Here is a 25,835-nt window from a genome sequence, read left to right as displayed (position 1 = left end):
CTTAGCTGCGATCTCAGACAGATAAGACCTTTAGTGGCGCATAATAAAAACATAAAGCGCATCTTTTACCAGTTCCAGTGCTAATTGCATGTCTCAACTGATATCGTATCTACCTACTTATTATTATTAGGGTTTTAAAATAAAATTAAACGCGTCAAGGACTTATAAATGAGTATTTTTAACCGCCGACCCAAAAACAGGGGTGTTATAAGTTTGACGTGTGTATCTGTCTGTGCCATCGTAGCTCCTAAACTAATGACTGATTTTAATTTAGTTTTTTTTTTGTTTGAAAGGTGGCTTGATCGAGAGTGTTCTTAGCTATGATCCAAGAAAATCGGTTCAGCCGTTTGAAAGTTATCAGCTCTTTTCTAGTTACTGTAACCTTCACTTGTCGGGGGGTGTTATAATTTTTAATTTACACTTGTTTCTTTTCTTGTCTTATTACCACTTACCTATCCATACTATAGATGTGTTTATTTGTTGGTTGGTCTTTCAATCACGTCACAATAGAGCAATGGATCGACGTGATTTTTTGCATGGATATTGTTAAACACCTGGAGAGTGACATAGGCTACTCTTTATCCCGGAAAAACTTAAATACACGTGGACTTTGTTGTCTGTCCGTCCGTCCGTCCGTTCGTCCGTCGTGTTTGTCAAGAAACCTATAGGGTACTTCCCGTGGACCTAGAATCATGTTTGGCAGGTAGGTAGGTCTTATAGCACAAGTATAGGAATAAATCTGAATTTGTGGTTACATCATTAAAAAAAGAATTAAAATGTGTTTCAATTTTTAAAGTAAGATAACTATACCAAATGGGGTATCTAAGAAAGGGATTAACGTATACATTCTAAAACAGATTTTTATTTATTTTTATGTATGATAGTTTTTGATTTATCGTGCAAAATGTTGAAAAAATACCCGAGTACGGAACCCTCAGTGTGCGAATCTGACTCGCACTTTGCTGGTTTCTAAGTAATTAAATACTTGCTTCAACAGTGAAGGAAAACATCGTGCTGAAACCTGCATGCCTGAGAGTTCTCCATAATATTCTCAAAGGTGTCTGTCTCGATCCGTACTTGGCCAGCGTGACTATGGCCTTCTGATTCTGAGAGCAGACCCGTGCTCTGTAGTGGGTCAGCGATGGGTTGATTGTAGAAGGGTCATTACTAACAAAATTTTGAAGGATGTAACTCATTTTTAACCCCCGACCCAAAAAGACGGGGTATTATAAGTTTGACGTGTGTATCTGTGTATCTGTCTGGGGCATCGTAGCTCCTAAATGAATAAACCGATTTTAATTTACTTTTTTTTTTGTTTGAAAGGTAGCTTGATCGAGAGTGTTCTTAACTTTAATCGAAGAAAATCGGTTCAGCCGTTTTAAAGTTATCAGCTCTTTTCTAGTTTTCTTATAGAGGTTTTTGCGTCGGGGGTTTTTTTAATTTTGAGTTATATGTACAGTGATTATAGATAAACCCAGGTGGCAGAGGCGTTCGAAGTCCGTAATTACCTATTCGTAAGTACCTGCTAATGATAAAAGAGCTAAATTGTTTTTCCATTGCATTTGCAATGCAATTTGAACAACTGCAACACATCCCTGTCATTACGCCGCGCATAAATTAGGCACAAAAGAAACAGAACAGAGTAGCTTTTCTGGAAAACACTGACCTCTATCAATACACACTGGACCTGCGATTGCCGGCCTATTTTCGACGCTATTTGATTTTCGCAATTTTGGCGCTGTTAACAGCTGAGTTTCATGTGAGCTCGAATCAGAGTTAGTGATGAGACATCTGGGGATTTATAACCGCTAGAATGACAGCTAGTGTGATGATCGCAATCATATTTTGACTGGCCAACACTCTCGCACTATTGGCTACAGTGTGCCTATTGTTGCAACAAGAATAGAATAGAATAGAAAATAATAGAATAAAATAGAATGGAATAGAATATATTTTTATTCAAGTAAACTTTTGTGAGTGATATATAAAATGCTTTCGAATCGTCAAAATAATTTACCACTGGTTTGGAATGTCTACCGAGAAGAACCAGCAAGAAATTCGGTGATTGCTCTTTTCAAGTGTTCAATTTACAATAATATTAATATGCCATACTATAAAAACAAATGCAGCTCCACGCATTGCTGAGTGAGTCAAATCCGCATCAGTCAAAAAATGCATTTTTAACAATTACATAATCTTCGATTTTATGATATGGTTTTGTCAGAAACATACATTTTGACAGTTTTAATTTTAATTTTGGCGTGCTCGGTGGGGCGCTTTGAATCGTTTTGTATGCCACACCTCTTCCAGCGTACTCGTATAAGTCCATTGCAGTGCTGGCTGGCAAAAGAGACGTCATCTTTGCCACAGAGTAATAAACATGGTAATTTTACAAAAAATAACTAGTCTGCAATTTTATCTTTTCCTTGAAAGGAAGCTATGGTTGTTTGAACTTTGAGCAATGTACGAGAGCTCTACGGATGGTTAAAAAAGCTATTAAATATCACTTGCTACAACGGTGAAGGGATACATCGTGAAGAAACTTGGATGACTGAGAGTTCTCCATCATGTTCGCAAAGCCAATCTGCACTTAGCTACCGTGGTGAAGTTTACAACCCGGTCGCGTTGAGCTACTGATAATCCTGTGTTTAACAACTTGTTACGCAGGCGAAGCCAGCGGCTGATACATAGTGAGCCAGCGCAACATGCATTCGCATTCCCACGTACGAATACGACCCGTATAGCTGACGCGGCGTAATACCAGAACCCGCGCGATGTGGGAATCGTAATATTAAGTTAGAATATTCTCATCCTTAGAGATAAGCACTAGCTTTTAGTCTTTTCATTTAAATGTAACTTTGAATATAATTATTATAAGGATATTATCGCCGACTAGTTTTCTTCCATCCACCTCCTGCGAGCCTAAACATTACTAACTAGTCAAATCAATATTTTTTTTTTGTACAAACGCCCAAACACGCGCTTTGTATGTGAGCTTCTATGAAATACTGGCATGTGACGTCACAATGATTTGACGTACTTTTTAGTTTGTACCATTTATTGATCAAATGGTTTTCACTTAAAACTAACAAAGTAGTGGATTTCACGTATTTTATTAATCAATGAGAAATAGTTTATAGGCAAATACCGTATTATATGTCACTTACTCTGTTTTTCCTTCGGATCCCCTCATTTATTTTCCTTGCACAAAATAATTTTCAAGACGATTCTTTAATAATAATAGAGACCCTGAAAGTTTCTCTGACATCCAGATAATCTGTTTTGGCTGCAGAAGGGATTTCCGGCAAATAATTAAAAACTAACTCCCTTTATGTTGTTTTAACAAAAGGCCATTAATTATTATCCTTGATTGCTACATGCAGTGGAATACAAAGAACTTCGCTTTTTTTTTGATTGATAACATAATACTGTTTTTTTTTTTTTCTGGTAGACCTACCTAGTGGTGCATCATTATTATAGGTGCTGAACGGTTGCAGATTCTCATTTTTGGGCTTCAATCTCTAAATTTAAAAAAAACCGGCCAAGTGTGAGAGCAAGAAAAACCTTGCTCTTTCAGGTTTATTATTGATACCCCACAAGGGTAACAAAAAAAACCGGCCAAGTGCGAGTCAGACTCGCGCAGTGAGGGTTCCGTACCTACTCAAGTATTTTTTCCAACATTTTGCACGATAAATCAAAATCTATTATGCATAAAAATAGATAAAAATCTGTTTTTGAATGTACAGGTAAAGTCCTTTCATATGATACCCCACTTGATATAGTTATCTTACTTTGAAAATTGAAACCCATTTAAATTTTTATTTTACATGATATAACCACAAATTCGCGCTTTTCAGATTTATACCTGTATTTGTAATATAAGGCCTGCCTACGTGCCAAATTTCATAATTCTAGGTCAACGGGAAGTACCCTATAGGTTTCTTGACAGACACGACGGACAGACAGACAGACAGATAGACAGACTCCGTTCAGACAGGTTCCATTTTTCCTTTTGAGGTAAGGAACCCTAAAAATTCCGTTCATGTTCGGGAGCCCCCATGAAAAATAATTTAATTGAATTTATAGTTCAAAGAGAAACGTTTGCGTAGAAAATGTAACTTTCTTTGTTATTTAAAATCCTTGCGATACGAGGAAATGCGGTATAACCTTGGACATGACTGGTTCTATAACTTGAATAACTTCACATCAATATGAAAACATAAGTGAAAACCAAAGGTGACAACATAAGTTATCCATAACAAGAAACAAGACAAAAAATTACCGCTTGGCGCTTACCAAAAAAGGTGCTAATTAATGTCATCATTTAATTAAAAAAAAGCGTCTTACATCCTTATAGAGTGGCATATCTTTTCTGAAAATCCAAATTGGAGATCTTTTAAGTTGATATATCAATTTTATTATTAATTAAGAACGTAATGTTTTATTACGGTAATTACTGATTTCCCTTTCTTTACGACTGTAAACATTGCTTTTGTGAATTCTTTATTGCACACACAAACATAATACAGAAACACAGAAGAAACTCTAGGGTGAAAAGGCGGCCTTATTGCTAAAGCAACCTCTTACAGTCAATCATGTACCTACCTCCTTTCATTCTGGCAGATTCACACCAATTGCGTATGCAGCACGTACACGTGCGTGTGACGCGCGTGAACCCATAGACGTAACTGCACGCATTACGTCTACGTAAACGTTCACGCCACGCAAGCGGTGTGCCACGTTTCATACAGTTCCATACATTACAACGCAATGGTATGCGCTACGTCTACGCTTACGCAACGCTTACGCAGCCTGTGTGAACGAGCGTTGAATTAACTGCTTACATTATGATGACAAATCACTTTGAATTAAACCAATGTAATGAATGAGTATTTTAATTAAATGTACCCAATGCCGAAATTTGTAAGTATATTAATTTCATTATTTTATTGCAAAATTAAAAGGCTGAAGTCTTTTGATGAGAAACATGATGTAAATATTACATACAGATGTAATTTCCGAAGACGCTTTTGGGCTGAAGGGTGACTTTCATTTGCAATTAAAAAGAAAACACATGCGCATTTTTACCAACTCTCACACAATATAATATAAGTAGTGCTCAGACTTGGTCCCTGATGAACAGTCAAAAGTCCAAGCTTAAGGTTTGCCAAAGAGATAGGGAATACATGCAGCATACTTGGCATAACACTAGCCGATCACATAGGGAATTCTGTTATACGTTCCTAAACGCGACATTGGCCTTGCAGCCGCTTTACTTAAACGGAACTGAGACAATTCTCTGAACCAAAGGTCAAAAAAATCTGTTTGGATGGGCCTTGTAAAGCTAGCACGAAAGACAGACAGACACACATTCACGTCCATAGATAACATTAGTAATGTATGAATTAATTTAAATGTACACAAGAAAAATAAATAAAGCACTAGTAAGAGCAGTCGGCATGAAAATAAGCCCTCAAGAAATAACCGGACCATTTGCAAATCTATCCCTAACTTTTTTCACCCCAAGTTGGAGTGAAGTGGAGTCAAAGGCACTCTGTATTACTTAAACCGGGGTTAAGTCGACTCAGATATTTCTTATTAGCATAAAGTTAGGAAACTTCTCCGTAACTCCTGAAGTTTCGCTGAAATTGATAACATACTGGCTACTCTAGGGTTGGCACTTATGGAATCTACTACAAAAGAAATTATTATGATTAATAATAATAATAATCAATGACTTATTCTCACAGTGACATTATAAAGGCGAAAGTTTGTGTGTATGTGTGTGTGTATGTTTGTTACTCCTTCGCGCAAAAACTGCAAGACAGATTTGGCTGAAATTTGGAATGGAGATAGATGATATCCTGGATTAGCACATAGGCTACTTTTTATCCCGGAAAATCAAGGAGTTCTCACGGGATTTCTAAAAACCTAAATCCACGCGGGCGAAGCTGCGGGCATCAGCTAGTTAGGTGATCGCATAGTGGTTAAGTCCTCGGCCGTGATTCGGGAGCCCCGTGGTTTGATTCCGGGCACGCACCTTTAACTTTCGGAGTTATGTGTGTTTTAAGCAATTAAACATTTAACATTTAAGCAATCAACACATATTGATGATATCTACATGCCTGAGAGAGTTCTCCATAATATTGCTCTTAATAAGGTGTGTGAAGTCTGCCAATCCACACTTAACCAGCTTGGTAGACTATGACCTAAACCCTGACAAGAGACGCATGCTAAGAAGTGTGTGGGTGATAAGTTCGCGCCGTCATGTGTAAAATGTTGAATTTAGAAGATAAGGACGTGTGATCTGTTCGGACTTGTAATTACTCGTATTACTCGTAACTTTGGAGGTCATAATTAGACCTCTTTGATCCCTCCGTTTCTCAGAGAGCACGTGCCGTCTTTGTTATTATCACTGGTATCTGATACTAACTGTTAAAATCGTTCTCTTATTGAGTTTTACGTGAAAGGATCTGGAAATTATTATGCCGAGAAAACATACCATTATATGATTAATAGAAAGGAGTCACGACTCTCAACCATGAGGAGTATGACGTAGAGATGCATTAAGATGCTACTCTCTTGCATTAACATAGCGCGTGTAAGAACGCGTCGTGAATAATTCAGGCTTGAAAATTGATTGTGCCAACCCTAATTTAAAGTCGGCTTTTCCAGTATTCATGCTGAATTTTTTCTCATATTTTATAGCTTCGTTTAGCGAGATTTAGTAAACGATTTATCGTGCATTACACTCAAGTCTAAAAGGTTTTAAATGTATACCGTAATCACCATTTTAATGGAGTTTTTCAAACGAAAGTAAATAGGAAATGGAATGGACCGAGGTTTTTTGTAATAAAATAAATGCTCTGCTTTAAATAACGTATTTGTGTTAGTGTGAATGCTTAAGCAATGTTTAATTTTACACTTTAAGTAGAATGAGTAGTAGGGGTTACTTATCAAAGTCAGCGTCAACCAAGAAACGTCCACTGCTGGCCATGGGTCTTTTGGAGAGCGTGCTACAAAATGGTCCTCCGCCTTCCTCATCCACCCACTTCCTGCCACTTTTTTCTGGACCAGTAAGCTTGAGGTTATCCCATACTATGCTTACCATTACGAGTCTTAACTCCAGAACGCGTATATCTTGACGGCCATCGGTTCTGCGACAGTTAATATGTATTGTGGTCTGCCTACTGCCACTTCAGCTTGCTAATCCTCGGTTATTTTGATTCTCAGATGGATATCCGCTTGAAACCTGTGGCATCACTACGACTCTTTTGATGTCATCTATCCACCAAGTGGGGGATCTGCTAACGCTATGCTTTTCGGTGTAAGGTCGTCATTCTAGCACTGTGGGACCCCAATGTGTATCGGTTTTTCGAACTATCTGCTATATGGACTACTCTGATTCTCCTAAGGATCTCCTTCATTTCTGATTTGATCGTATAGCTCTCTTCATCTTCCGCTGTCATCTCGCTGTATTAAGAATAGCCAGAGTGAACTAGAGTGAGGGAACTCTCGGATAGATCCTGAATCGACGATATGTTAAATATCAGGCTATGGGTGTCGTGAAATCATAGAAAAATAGGGCTATAATAGGGCTACCCGCGTCAAATATACTTTTGACCACCATTTGACGCCTGCCAGTGACGTCGACGCTTCGGCGTTTTGATAGAAGTTCGCTAACTGTCGTGAACTGTGGCATAGCTTACTCTGAGCTTTCATAAGAGGCTCATAGTTGGTGACAATATTGTGTCAGATCCATAATGTGTCATCACTGTTTGTAAATATTGTAAAACTTTGGTCTTCAAGCACAGAGGAAATACTAAAGTAATATTTTAGTAAAGGAAAGGAAAAAATCAGCGTTCCCTTTCATAAACACCAGCACACCCCAATTACAAAGGGAATAATAAAAATAACAAACGCAAAAAACCGGAAGTCGTCTCGGAAGCTACTATTGTTGTAGTAACGACGTTGAGCATCATATTCAAGAAAATATGACGTCATTTCCTGCATCCATAAGGCTTTGTAAATTAAACCTACGTTTGGAATAAGTTTTCACACTTGTTTTTATTATTAAAAAATATTACAATGGGGAAAAGACGTTTTTAGTATCCATACTTGCATACTAATATTATAAATGCGAAAGTGTGACCGTCTGTCTGTCTGTCTGCTACGTTTTCACGCTCTACCGATGAACCGATTTTAATGAAATTTGGTACAGAGTTAGCTTACATCCCGGGGACGGACATAGGCTACTTTTTATCCCGGAAAATCAAAGAGTTCCTAGGGGACGCTTAAGAATCTATCCGTTAAACCGATTTATATGAAATTTGGCATAGAGGTAGCTTACGTCCCGAAAATTAACATCGGCTACTTTTTATCCCGGAAAAGCAAAAAGTTTCCACGGGATTTTTAAATAAACCTAAATCCACGCGGATGGAGTCGCGGGCATCATCTAGTTTTGAATATTTAAAAAAAAGAAACGACGTGACTTCGTCTGCCTGGATTTAGGTAATTTAAAAGTCCGGTGGAATCTTCATGATTTACTAGGAAAAAAGTAGCTATCCTATTTCTGTCTACAGAATAAAATTTTAGCTACCTATCTATCTCTTTTTTATAAGCCAAAATAATTAAAATGAAACAATATTTTTAAATACATACCTATAAACTGTACATGTGAAATTATCGATGTAAAATTACTTTATAGCTGATGAAAAACTATTCGTTCCAACATTTTTCATGCTAACAAGCAATATTTTTGTGAGAATATTTTGCATTAATCTGTTTTACATCGTTAAAATGGCAGACATGTGCTAGTATGGAAATAATTTAAAAGCCTTTCACTTTATCAGTTGCAATCTCGCCAACAATAACACATAGACCGAGAGCTCGCGGAAAAATTAGTTTTACAGGCTCGTAATCTTTAGGCCATTTTCTGATTGGTCGGTGCAGCAGAGGTGCGACATCGGCACTCTCGGATGTCAAAATCATACCGCACTCAACTTACGCGCATATCTGCTAAAAAACTTACCTCCAGGTGAGACTATAGTCAAGGACTAACTTATAAAAGAAATGCATAGTCGTGAGATTTTTAACTTTCAAATACCAACGCAACATTAAAGACCGTCAAATGGTAAAATTTGGTAAAATGCAGTGCGACTACTGGACATACGAGTACATGCAGAGATGGGGTAAACTAAATCTGTACCGCGCCGCTCTGCCACGCACACCTACTACTAGCGTGCTGATGTCATATCGCTGCTGCAAACGACCAATCAGAAACGGCTTTAGGTACATCTTACTACGTTGTTTAATGTTTTAACGTTCGAATTCTACCAATGTTAGCACAATGTGAAATATCATTCTAACCCTACAGATGAGTACTCTTCTACCACAAGTCCCGTCAGCGGTGTTCCCACTAGATTAAAACATGGGGTTATTCAAGGGGTGGATCGACAAATTTTTGAAAGGCCGGCAACGCATTGGCGCTACCTCTGGTGCTGCAAATGTTCATGGGCAGCGGTAATCACTTAATATAAGGTGATCCGCCTGCTCGTTTGCTCGCAATTTTACTATAAAAAAAATTTGCAAACAGTAGTTAGTTGTCAAGTCTCCATATTATCTTCTATGGGTATAACGCTACGAGACTCATTGCTTTTTTTGGTATATCTACAACTTCTAACCTTAGCTTGGCGGGTTATTACAGACATTATCTAACAGCTTGTACATGAAAAAGCGGTACATCAATAACACCTTCTAACCTTAGCTTGCCTAGTTACAGACACTATCTAACAGCTTGTACATGAAAAAGCGGGTAAGAAGTGTAACCTTAAAAGTTTCCACCATCTCTTGGTCAAGCATAAATTGCATAAAATACATTTATATTCGTTGTTTTGTTTACGAGGTGCTAGATTGGGGTGTTGATTAATTTGGGTGTTGCGTGCTGCCGTTCCATTACACACCTCGTACACCTCACACTAGCACACCTCGTATGTAATAAGCCTTGCTAGTTTTACCTGAGGGTTTATCAGACTATACGGTATTAACTAAATGAACCCCATAAGAAAGCTCAGAGTCAATCAGTCAGTCAGTCAGTCGGACGAGTTTCTTTACAAATATCAATGTTATGTAGGACACTATCTCTTGTACTACTCCTGTGACTCTACCACTGGTTCGGAATGCAGAATCTACTAACAAGATCTCCTTTTCTACACGGCATCGTACCGGAATGCAAAATCGCTTGGCGGCACGGCTTTGCCAGTACGGTGGTAACTAGCCACGGCCAAAGCCTCCTATCAGATCAGACCAGTTTAGAAATTATAAAAGTCCAAACCCCGGCCGGGAATCGAACCCGGGACCTCCCACTAAGAAGACCACAGCGATTACTACTGCGCCAGGGTGCCCGTGAAAGCGCCCTGCGTGCCCAGCGCAAATAGATTAAGCGATGATAGCGCATTCTAAAGAACTGAGTGGAGTGAATCAATTCCTATGCTAATTCTATTAGGTTTTTAGTCCGAAGCTGTAGTTTAGCAGCAACAACTGCACCCTCCATGAATCTCTTCAATACATCAAGACATGCCCACGCGATTTTCGCAATTACTACACAGATCTCAAAGCTCAATTTCGTATACGACGTCTCTAATGTAAATTCAGGGGTTTAGATTTTACGAGTGATGTAACTTACTTTCCTCTTTCATTCAGAGTCCTTGTTATCTTAAAGAGTTCCATCATGAAACTTTGGATTTTATAGTGATTTGTTCCTTGATTCTGGTACTTTGGATGCGATGTATATTTTAGTACCACTCTATCATATTGTTGGTAGAGAGACTTATTAAGTTAATGTACTGTGAAAAGTTACTAAGTTTGGAGACAAAATATCTTATGATATGAATTTTTAACATCATTTTAATTTAGGGTTCCATATCTCCAGAGAATTAACGGACGCTCTAACACACGCTCTAAAGCTAAAATGGAAGTGGGCAGGACATGTCTCGAGAATAACAGATGACCGATGGACTTTACAAACAACTATATGGCCAGGGCCAAAAGGCAAGAGGAAAGTAGGTAGACCAAAATCGAGATGGTCTAACGACATAGTACAGATAGCAGGGAAGAATTGGCTTAAAACAGCAAAAAACAGAGAGAAATGGCGCGAACTGGAGGAGGCCTATACCCAATGAGGGGCCCTTATCAAGCCAGAATTATAAACACAATTATATATATATATAAGTAAATATGTAAAAAATAAATTTGTAAATAACTACTAATTTACTAACACATAAATAAACATAACTTACACACATAAATACACACGCATACTATTCTACAATACGCTTATACGCTTACACAACACACACACACACACGCGCACACACACACACACACACACACACACACACACATACACACACACACACACACTACGATTAACATACTAACAAATACAATAGAATAGACACTAGAATAGATTAAATTAGTTAGAAACCATGTAAATACTAGTAATTGATAAGGAAAATAAAGGCTTAGTAATAATAAATCTCCAGAGAAAACTCTGATCAGATCAGATCAGAGATCACTTCGTTGTCTGTCTGGCAGTCAAGAGCCGTCAAGGGAATCAAACTTTCTAGGATACTTCCCGTTGGCATAAGATAATGCCAACACGAAATTTGTGTAGTCCATGCTTAAGCTAGTCTAATTATATATTAAATCATAACCCTTCTTCTTGGCTTTGCCGCAGTCGGTTAAAAACTGACTGACTGATCTATCAACGCACAGCTCAGCCTTCTGGACGGATCAGTAAGAAAGGCATGCAGATAGCTATTATGACGTAGACATCCGCTAAGAAAGAATTTTTGAAAATTCAACCCGAAATTCCCTATTTTCTTTGTATTCAGCGTTATCCTCAATAGATGGCGCTGTACTACCTTACGCTGCGTTATTACCACTATTTTCTAACTTATGAGGTAAACAAGTATCTTCTCGCTGAAATGCGTAATACGAGGCCCATACGACCTTGTTACAGCGAACTGACAATGAAATCATGATACGAGTGAAAACTAAACTCCAGAAAGTCTAAAACGCCAAACAAATCGTGTCGCTTACGCGTTTCTCCAAGAAGGTTCCTGCGATTTTTTATCTTTTAAGTCAAAGGAAAACTAATGTATCTTATGTCACGTACCACTGAGCATTGCAAACATACGGTGCACGAAGTGTGTTTAGTGATATTCTTTAAAAGGGCCTGAAAGGAGGTATACGTAAAAGCAAAAAAAAAACAACAGAGATGTAAACGTTCGCGGCATTACCATACAAATGAACCTCGCTCGCGACGACTGACGGCAGAAAAAAGCGGTCAAGTGCGAGTCAGATTTGCCCACCGAGGGTTCCATAGTTCAGAGAAAAAAATCTATATTACACTTATTTAGTAAAGATATCTAAATGTATTTAAAAGTGTTTTGTGATGTAATGTCAAGCTCACGGTTTTCAGACTTTTCCCTTTACTAAACTTGTACTATAAGATATTGCTACCTCCAAATTTCATGGTTCTAGATCAACGGGAACTACCCTATAAGTTTTGATTCCCTTGACAGGTCTTGATCCTATATCCAGCAGTGGACGATGCAACAAAGTTTAAAAACAAAAGTTGAGGTAGATATTTACGTCTAAGCACCAAAACTAATTTATATTAATAACAAGCTGACGCCCGCGACTTCGTCCGCGTGGATTTAGGTTTTTCGAAATCCTGTGGGAACTCTTTGATTTTCCGGGATAAAAAGTAGCCTATGTGCTAATCCAGGGTATAATCTATCTCCATTCTAAATTTCAGCCCAATCCGTCCAGCAGTTTTAGCGTGAAGGAGTAACAAACATACACACACACACACACACACATACAAACTTTCGCCTTTATAATATTAGTGTGACAAACCAGCCTCTCGATTTCGGTAGAATGAAAGCTACAATGCATTGTTGCAACAAGAATACCATAAATCCAGCCCATTGAGATTGTAATAATGATTGATACAGTTTTTCCGCAATCGACCAGCTGAGCATTTATGCCTCTAATTACTATAATATTGTTAACGGAACAAATTACTACTCGAATCGAGAACACCCTCGTAAAAGCATCGTAAAGTTTTAGAGTAATAAATCAAACCGTTTTCTAATCTCACCGCAGAACTGCAAAACCTATGCTTCTTTTTCACAGGCCATTTGGCTGGCGCGGTCACTGGGATGTTTTTATTTCGGTACGGTACGGTACGTACTCCATTTTATTGGTACGAATCGAATCCAGAAACTGATGTGAACAATATTAAATTTAACTGCGCTCCACTCGGTTAAAGTCCGTTTACTAACTAGCGACATGTCGCACAACAAAAAGCTGTGCGACATTATTCGCTCCCAAACATGCAACTCTAACTATTTTATGTGGTTGATGATATTATGGGTGTGCTAAAGGTGAAGTGAAACATCGTGACTAAACCCGTATAATAGTTATGTTGTATAAAATCAGGCGTTACTTTGCGAAAGTCCATAACAAACAAGGAACCAAAAGCTTAGTTTGCTATAATCCGCTGAAAACAAAGGTATAATGGTGCAAAATGCAGCATGTGATATACGTCGCTTGCCCTCCCACTGCTAAACATGCAGGAAAAGTCAGCTACCAAGCAAGCAATACGCATAACCACCACGCAGCACCCGTCAGTGTGGCCTGACTCCCCTTATAAGACGTCAATATCTCAACCACTAGGCTATCTACGCTTTTCGCGAGTTAGTTTTACTTAAAACTTAATTTTAACTTTAGCTCATCATCACCGTCGTCATAAAATTCAAAATTCAAAATAATTTTATTCAATTAGACTTTTACAAGTTCTTTTGAATCGTCAAAAGCGTCTACCACTGGTTCGGGATGCCTTTCCTACCGAGAAGAACCAGCAAGAAACTCGGCGGTTGCTCTTTTAATCATCAACGATAGACGTCTATTGCTGGACAAAGGTCTCTTATAGGGACTTCCATGATACGCCACGGGCTTGCGCCGCCTGGACCCAGCGGCTTCCTGCAATTCGTTTGATATCATCTGTCAACCGAGTGGTGGAGTTTTCCAACGTTGCGCTTTCGCTGCGTTGCGAAGAAACGATTCTGGCATCTTGGGACCCCAATGTCTATTATCTTTTTTGCACTACATACCCTGTCCACTGCCACTTCAGCATAGCAACTCGTTGAGCTACGTCGGTTACTCTGGTTCTTCTACGGACCTCGTTTCTGATTTGATCACGTAGAGAAACTCTAAACTCTTTCAATCTGCTGAGCAAGCTGTGATAAGACAAATAGTCTCAAGTGTGTTTTTATGCTAAAGAAAAACATTGTTTTAAAATCCCGCCATGTTTGGATAGGCCGTTCGGAATGTAAATGGCGGCCTATTTTTCGGGTGCTGTTAGGTTGGTAAAGTTAGTTTTGTTTAATTATTTTTTGATACAAAATTCTTTCAGTTTCATTATTCGCACATCAGCTATTCTAGCACTTGATGATAAGTGACGGTACTGACTGAAATGAATACCTTGGATATAATACACTAGCTGATGCCCGCGATTTCGTTCGCGTGGATGTAGGTTTTTTAAAAATCCCGTGGGAACTCTTTGATTTTCCAGGATAAAAAGTAGCCTATGTGCTAATCCAGGGTATAATCTATCTCCGTTCTAAATTTCAACTCAATCCGTCCAGTAGTTTTTGAGTGAAGGAGTAACAAACATACACACACACACACACATACACACAAACTTTCGCCTTTATAATATTAGTGTGATTGTTTTCAGTGGATTGGCTGACTTACACCTTTCAGAAAGTTACAGAGCACTATCAGGCATGCAGGTATCCTAACGATTTTTTTCTTAGCCGTTAAAGTGAGTAAATAATTGCTTAAATCGCACATAAGTCAGAAAAGTAACAGGCCTGGGATCAAACCCCGGACTCCCTGAATAGGAGGCCAAATCTTAACCTCTGGGCTATTGATGACTTCCCTGGCATAGTGGTAAGCGCTGTGGTCTTATTAGGTCCCGGGTTCGATTCCTGGCAGGGGTTTAAAATTTGGGTCTGGTAGGAGGCTGCGGCCTTGGCTAGTTACAACCCTACCGGCAAAGCCCTGACACCAAGCTAATTATCGTTCCGGTACGATGCCGTCTAGAAACCAAAGGGGTATGGGTTTCATAAAAAAAGTGCCATATCCCTTCCTTATTAGACGGCATCATCACTTACCACCAGGTGAGATTGCAGTCAACGGCTAACTTGTATTTGAATAAAAAAAATATCCCCGCTCGCACTAAGAAGTATAAAGTGGGTCAAATCCAGGTAAAGAAATTTAAATTAGGTGACGATAATAAAAATTTCCACTCCACCCTATTTTTTGTCAGGGTCTCGGTTCAACCCTTTTTGGGCGTAACGACCAATTAATTAAATTTACCCTTTAAAGAGGGTATTTAGGTATGAAAGGGAAAACGATCAAAAGGTTTTGATAAAACAAAAATTGTCTCAGGTAGATATAGATACAGCTACCCAATGTTTTATAAGATTTACAGTTAGGTACCTCTCAAAAACGAATAGTACCTACTATTGATTAGTTGGACCCACTTTTGGTGGGATCCGAAGTTCAATAAAAGGTGATATAGCCCAGTGGTTTAGACGTTGACGGGAAATCGGGATTCGATCCCGGGCACGGATATGAACTTTTAGGAGTTATGTTAATTTCAAGCAACGTCAGGAAACGTGCATGTTTGGGAGTTCACTACTCATAATAATTTCGGCGGTGTCTCATGTCTGATAATCTGCACAGTTTTAATTTGACAGATAGACAGCGAATGAATTAATTTGTAAGGTCTTTCATACATAGGTAAAGTATTATTTTGAAATATTAGTCATCTGTATAATAAGAGCATACCAAAATATTTAAAAGGGATAGTTTTTTCTTGGGATATTTTTAAGAGTTAAACCCTTTAAAAGATCCCAAATTATAGCATTCGAAAACCAAAATAAATTACTTCCTGAGACCTCAGTTAATGATAAGGAGTCTTAATCTTAAACCCTGACGAAGGATTTCCTGTGTACAGTCACCACTAAATTATACCTACCTGTGGTTTGATTTTGTTTTATTGGTATTTTTGGTTGAAGACCCGAGAGTATTCCAGCCCTGCTAACGAAAAAGACATCTTTTTGATATTTTGCTATTCACATGCTACGGATTTCATTGACATTCGGAACATTTCGCGAAAAAGTTTGGGCGCGTTTGGAACCCTCGTAGCTTTTGTAATTAATTATCACCACTATAATTATCATCGTACAACTCTAACAATTCTAAGCATCAAAAGGTGTACAATAGTACCTACCTACTTTCAATAAAAGATTTTGAGTGTGAGTTTTGAGTTTGAAGGTTTATAAGAAGACTAGCTGATGTCCGCGACTTCGTTTGCGTAGGTTTAGTTTATTTCTTCGGCGAACTCTTTGATTTTGCGGGATAAAAGTTAGCCTATGTCACTCGCCAGGTCTTTAACTATAAACATGCAAAAAAAAACACACCAATCAACTTTTTTTTAATTTATAACTTGCAATTAGACCTGCTGGTAAGTGACGATGCAGCTTAAGATAGAGCGTGCTTACCTAGAAGATGCCTATTCACTCTTAACTTGAAGGTATGCACCCGTATTACCTGAAGTGAACTAACAAAATACTTTCGCATTTTGGATAGTGAGTCTAATAAAATTATTCAAAACTATTCTATTTATAAATTTATTTATTTCCATATTAGTCTATCAGTGGCGCGCGAGCTGTCAACGCGAGCGCACGGTTTCGTGAACCATTATTATCAGTCGTATTTTATAGAGCGAAATCGTTTCACTGTCTACCTACATTGTTTTATATTATGGTGATTAACTATGATACAGACTCAAAGACTTGGTGATACGTGTAGTGACATGTCTGAGGAAGAAATAATAATGAGTGAGCAACAAGTTGTGGCGGTGCCTTTACAGAGTGAGAGCGAGCAACGAAGTTTGGAAAAGAGAGGTCGTGAAGAAGATTCAGCGGAGGATGAAGAAGGGTTTATTACAGTACAGCGAGCGTCGAAGCGACATGCTAGGGGTAACTCGAATAGTTGTGGAGATAGTATGGAATTTACCGTCTGCGTTACATCGAAAGAATTGTTACCGAAACAGTTCGGTATGGCTAAGTTATTGAGATCAGAAAATATTAAGGGTATTAGTAGAATTGTGTACAAAAATCCTTATAAAGCTATAATTTCCTTTGAAAATCGAGAGTGTGGCAGCGAGTTGATGCAGTGTGAAAAACTAATAAGCTTGGGATGGAGAGTCCAACCTGCTGATGAAATGGTTTTATCTTATGGGATTGTTAGACAGGTAGATCTAGAAGAAACAGATGAAGAAATATTGAAAAATATAAATTCTGAATTTGAAATAGTATCAGTGAGAAGACTTAAAAGATTAGCGAATACGGGTGTATGGGTAAATTCCGAAACGATACGCCTAGCATTTAAGAGCCCAACTCTACCTGCATATGTATTCGGTTTTGGCTGTAGATTTAAGGTGGATAGATATACATTTCCTGTGACTCAATGTAGTAGGTGCTGGCAATTCGGGCATATTTTTCGGTCTTGCCCTATGAAGAAGATTACCTGCCCAAAATGTGGGAGTAATCACGAGAATTGTGAGATAGTCAATTTTAAGTGCGTGAACTGCAAAGGCAAGCACATGGCAATGTATAAAGAATGTCCAGCTTATCTGAAGGAAAAAGAAGTTAGAGAGATTATGACCGAGAAGAACTGTACTTATCGAAGTGCCTTAAAAATATTTTCGGAGAAGATGGAAGCTCAACATATTTATTCTGAATCGGAGGATGAAAATGACGACATGCAGAAGCAAAACAAGACGCAGACGCAAAATTATAGGTCTTACAGAGATGTCGTAGTGCAAGCTGAGGTTCATACAAATATGTCTACAGGAGAAGACGAGGATCTAAGAAATAACCAGCATTCTGAGCCTGAGATAAGAAGAGTAAAACCGAGACAAGACAAACAAAAGACAACAAAGAGGAAAGAAGAACAGTCACATCAGCAACAGTCGAGTGCGTTTGAACAGTCATTCCGGAGAAACGCAGAACAGAGGGAAGAAGAACAGACAGAAGGACACGAGAAGAAGGGATATGAAAAAAGTTTTGGTAAACGTTTAATGGACATTTTTAAAAGTATTTCAAACGTTTTTAAGTCGACAAATAGTTGGGAAATTAAATTAGAGTTAATAGGCAATGTGTTAGTTAAAGAAATTTGGCAATTCATAGTTAATTTTGTACAAAGTGGCGCTGTCTGTAAAAAAGTAATATCCTCGATATTTAATGGCTAGCTATTCTCAAGGTCAAAAAGATTTTGTACTAAATTTGTTGCAGTGGAATGCGCAAAGCATTAGAAATAAGCGTACCGAGTTTGAGTTGTTGCTATCGCAAGAAAAAATTCATATTGCCTTAGTCTGTGAGACTTGGTTGGAATCAGAGTCTCATTTTAATATTAGTGGATATAATATATTTAGAAAGGATAGGGAGGATTCATATGGAGGTATTGCTTTTATTATTCACAAGTCAATCAAAACTCAGGAATGCCCTTTAAACATTAATAATGCCGGTATAGAAACAAAATGCATAAAGTTATTAAATTGTCAGGATATTAAGAATCTAATTTTAGTTTATTGTCCTTCATCGATCAACACATCACCATCTGATTGGGAAGATATTTTTTCTTTTTTTCCTAATAATTGTATAATAGCAGGGGATTTTAATGCACACCATACGAATTGGTCTTATAAAACTGATACAAGGGGCAGAAATATCTATGATGCAGCATTAGAGGCTGGCTATATATCTCTTAATAATGGTGATCACACTAGAATTAAATATGTTAATAATAATGTTCAAAAAACATCCCCTGACATAACATTTGTATCAAGTGATATTGCATTAGGCGTTGAATGGAAAGTTTTAAATGAAAGTTTGGGAAGCGATCATCTTTTTATTAAAATTAAGTTTAAGTATAAGGATATAGTCATTATGACACAAAAACGGAACTTTAAACAAGCCGATTGGGATTCGTATACAAAATATTTAGAATATCATTTCACTTCCAGCAATACACACTCTGATATTCAGTTATTATATGACAACTTTATCAATCAGTTAAATAATGCAGCTAATAGGTTCATTCCTATGGTAAAAACTTGCGAGAATCCAAAGCAAGGCTTCCAGCCTAAGGCATACTGGAACCAAGATTTGTCAAAATTGGTAGCTAAGGTAGATTGGCTCTGAAGCAGTTTCGTAAAAATCCAACACCTGATAATTTGACAAATCTTGAAGAAAAAATAATGAGTGCTAAAATTGCGATTAAAAAAGAAAAAACAGCAGATTGGCAAAATTACTGTGATAGTGTTAATGAAAAAACAACAATCTCTGACATGTGGCAGCGTCTACGTTGGACAAAAGGTTTCCGATCACCAAGGTGTTACGTATCCCAGGATCAAAAAGTTGAGCTTTTATGTAGTCTCGCCCCTGATTATGTAGTTACAAAAGCGCCCAAATATTTTTCTTCAAATGTATCGTTAGAAAGTCCATTTTCTTTGCAAGAGCTATATAATTGCATAAAGGCAAAAGATACAGCACCTGGTAATGATGGAATCACGTATTCTATGATATATCACTTGCCAATGGCTGGAAAGCTCTATCTGCTAGATTTGTACAACTGTATAGTAAACACAGGCAATATACCGATACAATGGCGTGATATTCTGGTGGTTCCAATACCAAAACCAAATTCGAATAATACAACTGGTAATAATAATAAAAAGCTTAGACCTATATCCTTGATATCATGTATTTGCAAGATTTTACATTCGATGATTACTAGACGGATTGAATGGTATATGGAAAAAAATAATCTGTTTTCTCCATTTACCTTAGGGTTTAGAAGAGGACATTCATGTCACGATTGTCTAGCAAAATTAATAACTCATATTCAAATAGGTTTTTCTAAAAACCTTCAAACAGTAGCTTGCTTTTTGGATATTGATGGAGCCTATAATAACGTATTGATAGAAAAACTGACTGTGACTTTAGACGAATTTGGCTTTGGTAAAAAACTATGTCAATATATATGGAATTATTTGAGTGAAAGGCACCTCAAAATTGAGGATAGTGTAGATAAGAGGACCTATTTTTCCCGATCTACGTATAAAGGTTTAGCTCAAGGTGACCCAATGTCACCGATACTATTTAATATTGTAACAGCTAAAATTTTTCATAGAGTAGTTAATGTTTCATTATGTCAATATGCGGATGACTTTGTTTTATTTAGTACAAATAAAGACATATTTGAAAGTGTTAGCAAGTTACAGGGAGCATTAATTATATTTAATGAGTTGTTAAATGATATGGGATTGGAGCTATCTGTTAAAAAATCAAAATTTTGTATATTTAGTAGGGGTCATAGAAGGCAACGAGTAGAATTAAAAGTGGACACTTTTTCTTTAGAGTTGGTAGAAGTTTATAAATATTTAGGTTTATGGTTAGACAAATCCTTACGTTGGGGTAAGCACATCGGCGAGACGGTCATAAAAGTGCAAAAATGTTTTAATTTGCTTAATGTTTTGGCTGGATCATCCTGGGGCGTTCACACTAAACATTTGCGTCAAATTTATTTAGCTTTGATACGAAGTCGTATAGATTATGGATCCTTCATATATGACAATGCCGCAAAATGTCATTTAATTAAATTAGATAGGTTACAAAATCAGGCTTTGAGAATAACAGGGGGCTTTATAAAGACTACTCCAATTCACGTTATGGAGAGTGAGCTGTGTATTCCACCGTTAAAGCAACGGAGGAGGTATTTAGCCATTAAATATTGTTTAAAAGCGTTATCGTGGAAAGACAACGACACTATCAAAGAAATTCAAGTTCTTAGTGGTCTCTGTAGAAGTAATCATTATTGGACGAATAAAAAAGTTCCTTTGCTTGTGTCCGTATATGATGAAGTAAAACTAGAACCTATTTCTTCTTCAGTATGTCTTGAAATGTTTACATTAAGGACTTGGGTTACTAATATTAATGTTCACGATATTGTTAAATGTAATTTAGAAAGTGTCAGCAAGTCCAAAAAGTCATATGAAGTAAATAATTTAAAATATGATGTTATTAAAGAGCTTAGGGACAAGTATGCGGGTTGGTTTGTTATTTATACTGATGGATCAAAAACTGACGAGGGCCGAGGTGCTAGTTTTTTTGTTGCTACAAAAAGGGATAGTAACTTGTTGGGTAATGATTGTTTACGGATAGATGGAGAGATCTGTATTATGACGATTGAGCTCATTGCAATCTCGGAGGCACTGTCGTATGTAAAGACAACTAATCAAAAAAAGGTTCTCATTTGTACCGATAGCAAAAGCGCACTAGAGCATATAGCTCGATCCGCCTCTGGTATCAGAGGTGTTTCGGTAGCTTATGCAGTGCTATCTTCTATAGATGAGTTGAGTAATTTGGGCGTGGATTTGAGGTTGCAATGGGTTCCATCGCATATTGGACTGTCAGGTAATGAGGAGGCTGACTCTTTGGCAAAATGTGGATGTAAAGAAGGTAGATTAATTAAAGTTGAGGGCGACTATTCTGAATCATTACCAAAATATAGAAAATTATGTTACAGAGATTGGAAAGAATACTTCGACAAAATGTCATTAGAAAAAGGAATATGGTATCGAACGTTGCAGAGTGAGCCTCCTCATATACCTTGGAGCAGCTGTACACGAATGAAAAGGAAATATGTAGTGTTGGCCCACAGGCTTAGATCAGGGCACATTCCAGGCAACAAATTCGGATTTCTTATGGGAAAAACATCTTCTCCAAATTGTGACTCCTGTGGAGTCATAGATGATGTATATCATTGGTTGGTGGAATGTGTCCGATTCCAATCAGGAAGAGACCGTCTGGTTGAATTATTAAACTTGAAGAGATTGCAAGTTGGTGTCTTCAATAGCTTATTAGCTAATCCAAATTCTGACGGAGCTTGCAATCTCTTTAGATGGTTTATGATAGGATAGGTTTGTAGGATAAGATGGAATTGTATATATAGATAGAATTGTAGGATAAGATAGGGTACAATTAGGCTGACATGCATAAATGTAAAAGCCTATAAATAAAGGATTAAAAAAAAAAAAAAATATTAGTCTATGGAATAGGTAGGCTTTCCATGCGACGTCTGGGCGAATCAATAAGTCCATACTAATATTATAAATGCGAAAGTGTGTCTGTCTGTCTGTCTGCTACGTTTTCACGGCCCAACCGCTGAACCGATTTTAATGAAATTTGGTACAGACTTGGGACACATCCCTGGGAAGGACATAGGTTACTTTTTATCCCGGAAAATTAAAGAGTTCCTACGGGATTTAAAAAATCCTGAAATCCACGCGGGCGAAGCCGCATAGAATATGCCCATTCTAGTATTTTATAAAGTTAAAGAAAATACATAAAATATGCTGTCTGTAAGATCATAATAATAAAGTCAAATACAATTGTCGTCAAATGAAAAAAAAGTAGCCGCACAAAAGTGTCCTAACTGAAAAAAAGTGCAAAAATTTGCCCCTTATGCCAAAAAATCTGTTTTCGAATACAATTTAGGGGTTGCGATTGCCAAATCCGAGGTGGTGGGACGTCGTAAAAAATAATGGCTCGATTTTAACTGCATTTGATGGTAAGCGACGGATCCAGTTTTACGTTCGTGCCGGGCTTTTCGATGAAAAATTTCAATGCATTCGGATTTCGGAGTCAGCGATAATCTTGTTTGTTTATGTGCTATGGAAATGCAAAGTTGAAACACAGGGTTGCCACGCTTTTGTTGTGGCCTTTTAGGTGGTTTGATTTTTTTAACGATTTTATATAACTATCACAGTAATCACACTATAATATTATAAAGGCGAAAGTTTGCGTGTGTGTGTATGTTTGTTACTCCTTCACGCAAAAACTACTTGACAGATTTGGCTGAAATTTGGAATGGAGATAGATAATATCCTGGATTAGCACATAGGCTACTTTTTACACCGTAAAATCAAAGAATCCCCACGGGATTTAGAAAAATCTAAATCCATGCGGGCGAAGTCGCGGGCATCGGCTAGTCTTTTAATAATAGTGGAAACTGTAGCACTTTAAAGCCTGCAAGATACACCACATACAATGCTTCAACTGTACTTATCTAATTTGTCATTCTGTCTGTAATCCTTAACACCCCTCTTTTTGGGTCGGGGTTAATAAGATATCCTACCTTCCTCTAGCCCTCTCTAATGGGAGGCCAAGGTGTGATCACTTACCACACAATTTTTAAATTAAAATCTGGAGAAAAAAATGAGCAACCGCACGTCTTAAAACAGGGTGTTGCAAAGTGAACAAGTCCTCGCAAGTTATAAAAGAACATAATTACACACGTTAGATGTAACGGGGTAAGTTTCAGTCTGGAGGTGAATGCAGTTGGGGTAATGCGTTAAGTTTGAGTGCCGCTGGTTACAAACGCGTAGTGATGTACCATTCCTTCACTATTCTTCTAGCAGTATCGATAGATTTTATTTTTCTATAGAATAAAAATATAACATACGTTAAACGGCGTAAGTATCAGTCTAGTGTGTCGTAAGTAGAATTCAGTGTGGCGTAGTGATGTAACATTTCTTCGCCAGTTATCTCACAGTATCGATAGTTTCTATTTTTCGATCGATTGAAAATACATCTGAATACTTACTTTAGTCAAAGAGACATTGAAATACTATTGGCACCTGATGGTCTCTGCACTCGGAACTGCATTTTCAAGCGAGCTTTTAGATAAATTTATTTATTTGACCTTTGAGTAATCCCGTATGGAAATAATTACTCACGAAATAATAGATAATAGTATAGTTACAATAAATTAATAGATAGTTACAAAAATAATATAATTACACACGCTCGCGAGTGGTTGCTGTATGGTGGGACAATAACTAGGTTCAACAAATAGGTACACTTTTAGTATTAGTTTTAAGGAAATATCATTACAAAACTAGACTTCAGCTATTTAGCCATGAAAAAATCAAAGTTATTTAGAAGGAACTTCTTGCTACAAAATTATCAGAAGCTAGGAATTTGGCCTAGCATCACGTAGGTTTATCATTTACAAGAGTACACAAAAACATTATTATATTCAATTATATTCAGCAATATCGATAAAAAACTTGAATATAATGTACCATCACTAGTATTTAATAGTAACTCGTTGCCAGTCCCTGGTCTCTTAAGACAATTTTCTTAAGTACAGACTTTTGTATTCACTAAAGAATATTTTAAGACTCATTTTGAGAGGTATATTTTTCTTTGTATTTGTATTGTTTAACAGATCTTAAATAAAAAATAATGTAAGAGAGCTGGCGAAAATATTGTTTTATTACTACGAATAACAATATCTACGTTATTATAATAAGTAGATACCAGAATGAACATTTTTATGTACACTAAGGTCAATGCCATTTCATAATTGCCTCATGGTATAGTAGTTAGCATGTTTGACTGCAAATGATGAGGTCCTGGGTCCAAGTACCGTGTCAGGTTTTGGAAGACCCTCTTTTTTTTCTCTCTCGTCTGGCTTAATAACAAAGATTGTCATTGGCTATGGACTTCGTCTGTGCCGGCGCTCGCCGACACACACGCGGGACCCCTTTAGAGCGCTCCCCAGTCAGTTCCACCACCAAAAACACCGGTAAAATACAAAACCCAGCCTCTTTTAACAACAAAAAAAAAACACTCCAAAAAGGCAGAGCACGCGCGCCAGCAAGCACCAACACAGAGACAGACGAAGTCCGGAAGACCTAGAGGGTCTTAGTCTAGAGGGTCTTTAATAATAACTGAGAATATTTTTTTTTGACATAGGCAAATACCGTATTGTTGTGCACTAAATGCTACTTAGATGCCATTTCTGTGGAGACTGGCCACCGTGGACGAAATTCTGTCTGAACGGCGTCCTAGTTACAATTTTTTCTTCAGATCTTGGTCATATGGCAGATCATTTCTGCTTCAGGTGAAAGTTGATTCCACAAATGCCACAAAACACCTGGCATATCAAGACGCGAAGAAAAAACTAAGGTGATATTTTGCTTCGAGCGAAACAGAACCCACGATCCGAAAGGGTAATAAACTATTCATTGTTCGTTGGTCGAGACGGCTGTAGTTACAGAAAGGTCCAAGGTTCGACTCCGCGTTGAAATTATCATAATATATTATTCACGAAGTCATAAAAACTTTGATCTTTCCATCGTTAGCGCCCACGGAGATGCTTATCTACCTTCACGGGCCTGTAACGCGATAATTTAGCAGCACCAAGTACAGTGGTATAAGTCAAAAAGTACAATTTTTTTCATTTGTATTTATATGGATTATAATTAGAGACTATAATTAGTCCTTATAACTTATAATGCACTAGTGTGCTAAATATTTTTATTAATATCTATCTATATACATAAAAATGAATCGCTGAAATGTATGTGCGCGCATAACTTTCTTTAAAAAAATTGTTCAATTTGGTGCAGACGTTGCTCCAAATTGGATTTTTTTTAAATTGTGTTTGTTATTGTTAGGACAAGGTTTGTATAAAAGAGAATTTTCGGATATTCCACGGGAAAAGACAGTTCCCGTGGGACGCGGACGAAGTCGCGGGCAACAGCTGGTAAAATTATATAAATAAATAGTTTTTTTTTTATTCAACTAAACTTTAATAACAAGTACTTTCAATTGTTG

The 25,835-nt window shown here is 37.5% G+C and overlaps 2 long non-coding RNA genes across 2 annotated transcripts; both read left to right on the top strand.

Moving 5' to 3' along the window:
- The first annotated feature begins 2,658 nt into the window (after positions 1 to 2,658).
- LOC123875666 lies at positions 2,659 to 25,835 on the top strand. Its single transcript, XR_006798189.1, has 3 exons — positions 2,659 to 2,939; positions 8,551 to 8,557; positions 25,821 to 25,835. It is a non-coding gene; the product is annotated as an uncharacterized LOC123875666 (long non-coding RNA).
- LOC123875667 lies at positions 20,546 to 22,249 on the top strand. The gene is made up of 2 exons (XR_006798190.1): positions 20,546 to 20,922; positions 21,736 to 22,249. It is a non-coding gene; the product is annotated as an uncharacterized LOC123875667 (long non-coding RNA).

This window comes from Maniola jurtina, chromosome 20 (genome assembly GCF_905333055.1).
Source record: "Maniola jurtina chromosome 20, ilManJurt1.1, whole genome shotgun sequence".
Lineage (NCBI taxonomy): Eukaryota > Metazoa > Arthropoda > Insecta > Lepidoptera > Nymphalidae > Maniola > Maniola jurtina.
The sequence above is the reverse complement of the archived record's forward strand: the minus strand, read 5'-3'. Positions and strand labels throughout refer to the sequence as shown.